Source organism: Meles meles, chromosome 11 (genome assembly GCF_922984935.1).
Source record: "Meles meles chromosome 11, mMelMel3.1 paternal haplotype, whole genome shotgun sequence".
NCBI classification, from domain to species: domain Eukaryota; kingdom Metazoa; phylum Chordata; class Mammalia; order Carnivora; family Mustelidae; genus Meles; species Meles meles.
The window spans coordinates 63,043,988-63,049,987 of record NC_060076.1 but is presented as its reverse complement, the minus strand read 5'-3'; the positions used below and the strand labels follow the sequence as shown (position 1 = coordinate 63,049,987).

The window sequence follows — 6,000 nt, the reverse complement described above, 5'->3', positions numbered from 1 at the left end:
CAAGCTAATTTACGTACGTTCAGGGATCCGGAGACACTTGCACTTCCTGTTCTACAGTTCAGGCCAAACTGCTGCCAGTCTAGTTTTTGAGAGCTCCCCCAGCCTCGATTCCTATTGTGGCCACCCTTGGTTCTCCTCAGCTCCAGCGCACACCTGGATGGGCTCCATCTAGGTGCGTGGAGTATGGGACAGTTTGGCTCTTCTAGTCAAAGAACACGGACTTTTGCTTGAGAGTTGCTTGTTAAAAGGTTGGTAGGTGGACCCCTTGGCACACTCGGGATCTCCCACTGTTGCTGGAAGGCGCAGGAGCCCCGCTGAGTAAGACGCTGTCACTGCTGCCCAGCAGCGAGCCGCGACATCCCAAGCCAGGCTCCGCAGGTCATTCCGAAGCCCCACCCATGGCAACGCCACTCTGACGTTCCCGCGCCGGAGACTGCCATAGGCCCGCGTCGCGGCCCAGGACGAGGCCCAGGACGACGTGTGGCGCGTGGACTCCCTCAGGTCCAGCCTTGCGGGAATCCGGTAGGCACTTCCGGGCAAGGTTCTGTGCACCTGTTCCTTCCTTCTTAAGTGTCTTCCCCTATGGAAAAAAGTGGGCATGCCCCTCCCCAGAGAACAAGATGCACCACAGCAAATATCTACGTTAGGAATAGCGAGGAAGACTAAGCCCAAAGCAAGAAGGTGCCAGGCATCTTTAAACTGTTTCGAAGTTCACGTGACCCACCGAGTGTCTGGCCCCAGTGGTCACGTGACACCGCGCGCGCCCTCGCTAGGGAGAGCCGGCAGGCGCTGTGCGCGCGCCTTCACCGCTGCCTCCCATCTTCTCGACGGGAGGGTGAGGAGCTGCGGAGTGATCAGGCGTCTGGGGTCCGGTGCGCGTGCGCAGCGAACAGCTGTCACCCAGTGCGGAACAAGTCTTCCAAATTTCCCAAATCTCCCTGGGCCGGAGGCCACCCTCTTCCTCCTCATCTTCCTCCTCTGGGTCGTATCCCGGTCCACCTCGCGCGCCAGGTAACCGCTTTTCCGGACTCCGGGTGACAGGGATGGTGGGGGGAGGGGCTCGGGCGGTCTTCTCGGCACTGCCCCCCTCTGCTCGGAGCCGCTGGGGGTGCCGGCGGTCGGGGCAGCGGAGACGCGGCGCTGGAGACGCTGGGTCCACGACCGCCGCCGATGTCATGCTGGGGAGAGAGTGGCCGGCCATAGTCGCCCCGGAGGGAGGTGGGAGCCAGTGACAGTCCGCTCCGGCCCTCTCGGGGGTTCGGTCCCCGCGCTCGCCGTTCTCCCGGGGGTCGAAGTCTGGGTCGCGCTCCTTCGAGCAGAGGAGCGCGCTGGTGGTCCAGGGATGCCGACTCCTTTCCTTTCCCCTTCCAGCCTGGTCTGCGGGGGACTCCAGGGAGGTACGGCCTGCTTCGCCCTCGGTGCCATCTCTTCTCTGGAGCTGTCAGGACCCGGGGGGTGAAAGCAAGGGCTCCTCTCCAGAACATCTCCCCGCAGGCAGGCAGCCCCTCCCCGGGTTCGTCCGCAGCTCCCTTGCTGCTTTTTTGTTTTTTTCGGCAAGGGACCATCTCTTCCTGCAGTGCCTGAAACCATGATGCGGTGTAGACAGTGGGAGCTTAATAAATGAGTTGGATCGCTCCTCGTGGAATGCCAGGCACGCGCAGGACGTGGCGAAGGGTGGGGATGTGGAGGGGGGAGTCAGGCAGGCTGAAGCTCCGGGTTCGAGCTTGGGTTTTTCCTCCAGGCGAGCCAGTGAAACCCACGGGGCTAGATTCAGATGCTTTCCGGGTGAACTCGGAGCCAGCCTTGCCCTACACTGCCCGGTGCAGTCTGTAAAGGCTGGCTTTGGTTGTGGGAGATGCTCAGGAGGGTTTTGTAAGGTTTCTGCTCCAGGAGAAGAGAGGACAAACTTTTTTTTTTTTTTTTTTTTAACTTGGTAAATTACCGTCAAGGCGTTTTATCAAGACCTGCTTTGGAAATGTGGGTTAGAAGTTGGCGTTGGTTCACCCTGTCTCGGTGTAGGTTTATGGTAGGCTCAGTTCCACCTCCGTTCGGACCAAGTTTTGACCTATTTCACTCACTTGAATTTTCTGGAATTTATATTTTTCATCTTGGGAAATTCGGCTTCACTGTTTCTATGGTAACAATTGCTAATATAATTTCTAAGTGTTGTGGCTGAAAATTAGTGGCTTTAATTCTTAAAGGTCCATTTTTGCCATGAAACACTTAGTTCTCCTTTATGATCATTACTCAGATTCTGCCTTGCTGGTCTCCTCCCAACCCCCCATGCTTTGTTTTGGAATGTATCACGGCTATTCCGTTTTTTTAGGCCCTTTTTTTCCCAATTTAAGACGTTATGAAAAGTTTGCATACCATCTTTACACCACTCCATGAACTTGGTGGTACAATACAATTTATTTATTTTTTTATTTTTAATTTTTTTTAGTATTTTATTTATTTATTTAACAGACAGATATCAAAAGCAGGCAGAGAGGCAGGCAGAGAGAGCGAGGAGGAAGCAGGCCCCCCGCCAAGCAGAGAGCCCGATGCGGGGCTCGATCCCAGGACTCCGGGATCATGACCCCCGAGCTGAAGGCAGAGGCTCCAACCCACTGAGCCACCCAGGCGCACCGGTACAATACAATTTAAATTCGAGACCTGTTTCATTTTATTAACAGATTTTAATCGGTTGCTTGTCTAAAATTAAAAATATGTTTTAAACCTTGTAGGTGCACAAATGCTTTTAAAAATCCATTATTAACTTTTCTATAAGAATGAAGATTTTAAGAAGCTGAAAAGGTGCATAATTTTTAAAAAGTTACTTAGATTTAAATTTCAAATAAAGGATGAAAATCTGGTATTTTGAGTTCTCTGCTTGACACCTGAACCACCCAGGCCTAAGTTAGGTGCCTAACTAAACTTGGGTAGTCTGTGATTTCTTTTCTTTCTTTTTCTCATTGTTTTGTCTTTGTATCTTGACTGGTTCCCCGCCCCCCCCCCCCCCCCCCCCCCCCCCCCCCGCCCTCCCTCCCTTAGAATGTTAGGGCTTTGAGAACAGGTTCTTTTTTTTTTTTTTTTTTTTTTTTTTTAGTAATTTTATTAAGATATAACTCACATCACATAATCCATCTATTTAAAGTGTACAATCCAGTGGTTTTAGTATTGCATGGAATTGTGCAACTGTCATCAGAATCAATATTAGAACATTTTTATCACCTCCAAAGAAACCCTGCTCCCATTAGCAGTTATTGTCCCTTTCTCTTCAGCTCCTATCTCCTTTGGCCCCAACCAGTGACTAATCTGCTTTCTGTCTCAATGAATTTACCGATTTTGGACATTTCATGTAAGTATAACCATACAATAAGTGGGTTTTTTTGACTGGAGTCTTTCACTTAGCATAATGTTTTCAAGGTTCATCCATCATGAAGCATCTGTCAGTACTTACTCCTTTTTATGGCTGATTTGTATTCCATTGTATGGATATATCACTTTTTGTTTATTCATTAGTTGATGGGCATTTGAGTTGTTTGTACTTTTTGGCCATTATGAATAATGTGCTATGAACATTCACAAACTAGTTTTAGTATGTATGTGTGATTTTCTTTACTCTTGGATATATGCCTAGTAAGAATTGCTGGGTTAAATCTTTTTCTTGAGTGAATAGATGGAAGAAGAATGGATAGTTAGAGTTGAGGGATACTCTGTCCAGGCCTTAGAGGGACCTATTCTGCTCCACCACCAGGTCCCTTTCTCTGGAGGCCAGAAGTCTCTGTGTGGGGCTTTGTCCTATGGATAGTGATGTGTTTTTCTTGTCTGGGTGTCTTTAAAATCATCCCTTTATGTTAGCCACTTTTTCTTCATACAGCAAATGATTATTCCCTTGATACAAATTTGTTATATATTTATTAGAGATAAGATGATAAAACAGGTATATTCCATACTATCATTAAACTCAGTGTCTAATGCTGGTCTTTTGGTCTTTTAAAATAATATAAATTTATTTTATATATTTTATAATATATATATGTATATATACACACACACATACACACACACACTCCTCTGCCCACCTCCATTTCTAATATGAATTTTTTGGGAGTTGTGCAAGAGTTAATGTCACAGTTTTTCTTCACTTGCTACCAATCTAGAAGGTTTTGTGGAAACTAAAATATAAATTTTAAAATATTGTGTTATTATCTTTAAAATATTGTATTGCACCCTCAAAGATTCTCATTTCCCCACCCTCCATGCCTTTTGGAACAATCCAGTCCTTCTTTCCCTAAGAATCAAGTCCTTTTAGCTCTCTCAGTAAGGCTTTGCCCAGCCAAACTTTTCCCCCATTTCCTGGCTAGGTGGGGTTGGTACCTTGCTCAAATTCTTGTTCCCTCTACCTTGACTGCTACCCTGACCTGTTCTTCTTTTGTGGTTAATTCCATCTCATCCTTCAGATAGCTTACTTACCTCAGTTGTTACTTCTTCAGGTTGGTCTTCCCTCTATACTGTACACTAGCTATAGCAGCATTTTGTAATCTCCTTCATAGTCTTAAACAATTATACGATTAGTCGTGGATTATTTTACTCTCCACCAACATATGCACAGAAAAAGTTCTGTGCAAAATGTTGTAAGTGGTTAATTACTTCTGGGTGATGGACTTATGGGTAATTTTTCTCATTTGTGTCTGTGTGCATTTTCTGAATTCTCTATGTATCGGTATGACTTTTGTGAACAAGAGAATAAAGAAAAATCATCAGTAATTGCCATTTTTATTTTAATAAAATTCCTTCTAGTCTCTTGTTTTAATAACCTAGATGAGATTTTACTGTAGCTTTAAATATCAAACTTTTATTACATTTTAATTCTTTCTCATATCTAGGGATGATAGGGAATGGTGAGCATATTTTACCATTGGTTGTCTAGGGATGGAATTTCTGGTATTGAAATTAAGCTGATTCTTAGGAATAGAATCTAGCTTTGATACTATTAGGTTATGATAGTGTAAATAACTCATTTTCCTTTTCCCCTGAGAAATGTCTTTGTTCTAGTACATTTGTATGCTTCATAGTACAGAGTTTTTCCTTGCACAGTTACTTGTTATTTGCACTGTCTTATTTTTGCTGGGTAGTTTATTCTGCCTAATAGTGGGTATATTTCTTCAGTAAGTATTTTAACACCTACTATGTGTCAAATGCTATGTTAGATGTGGAGCATACAGCAAATGAACACAATAGACAAGTGATTCTGTACCATTTCCTGGAAGAAGATTATTTTGAGTGTGAATGTTTTGTTACACTGTTGCTCTACATTTTCAGATACACAGTGGCTTCAGCTACTATGGTATTTATAAGCTGTTGCTCCATAGAATCTTTACAATTTATTTTAGATTTTTTTGCATTTGTGTTATTTAGTATTGAGGGTAAATACTTACAGAGCAGAATCATGTGTCATAAAACCTGTTTGATGCTGACTTCTTTTTTTAGATCTCCATCCGGTAATAGTTATTAATTTGACATCTGTACTTGTTAACTGTAACTAGGTGAACTGGGATCTTTCCTCTCAGCACTGCTTCCCAGGGTTTCTCATGGATGTCATCCCATTTCACTGCTCACTTGGGGGGAACCTGTGAGTTATCCCAGGTATCTCATGGTTTTTCAGCCCCATCACATCCAGACTGTCGCCAAACCTTATCATTTCTGCTTCCAAAATATGTATTAGATCAGTCCTCTAGTCTCTGCTTGGCATCATCTCTGTAGCCATTCCAGCCTCCTTCCTATTTCTGCTTCATTCATGATCTTTTAAAATGCAAATTGAATCATTCTCATTGCTCTGGGGAGACTTAAAATTCCTGCATTATCTCTTCCTGCATTATTTGGAGGAAGCAACCTCCAAACCTTATCTAGATGGTTTTAGTTTTTCTCTCTGCCCATTGGCTTTTCTTTTTCTTAAAGTGTATAGGCCTTTGCTGAAGGTGCTGTTTTCTGTCAGACTTTCTTTCCACTCTCTTT

General features: G+C 44.6%; 1 protein-coding gene across 8 annotated transcripts in view; it reads left to right on the top strand.

Moving 5' to 3' along the window:
* The first annotated feature begins 717 nt into the window (after nt 1–717).
* KDM4C (lysine demethylase 4C) overlaps nt 718–6,000 on the top strand; it is a 510,176-nt gene continuing 504,893 nt past the window's right edge. For 4 of the 8 annotated variants that reach the window (XM_046023268.1, XM_046023266.1, XM_046023270.1 and 1 more), the window contains exon 1: nt 928–1,011. The gene's annotated coding sequence lies outside the window, so the exon portion shown is untranslated. Of the gene's footprint in view, nt 1,012–1,371; nt 1,514–3,270; nt 3,341–6,000 lie in introns of those variants that run through there. The other 4 variants (XM_046023271.1, XM_046023269.1, XM_046023272.1 and 1 more) reach the window with 4 other exon arrangements.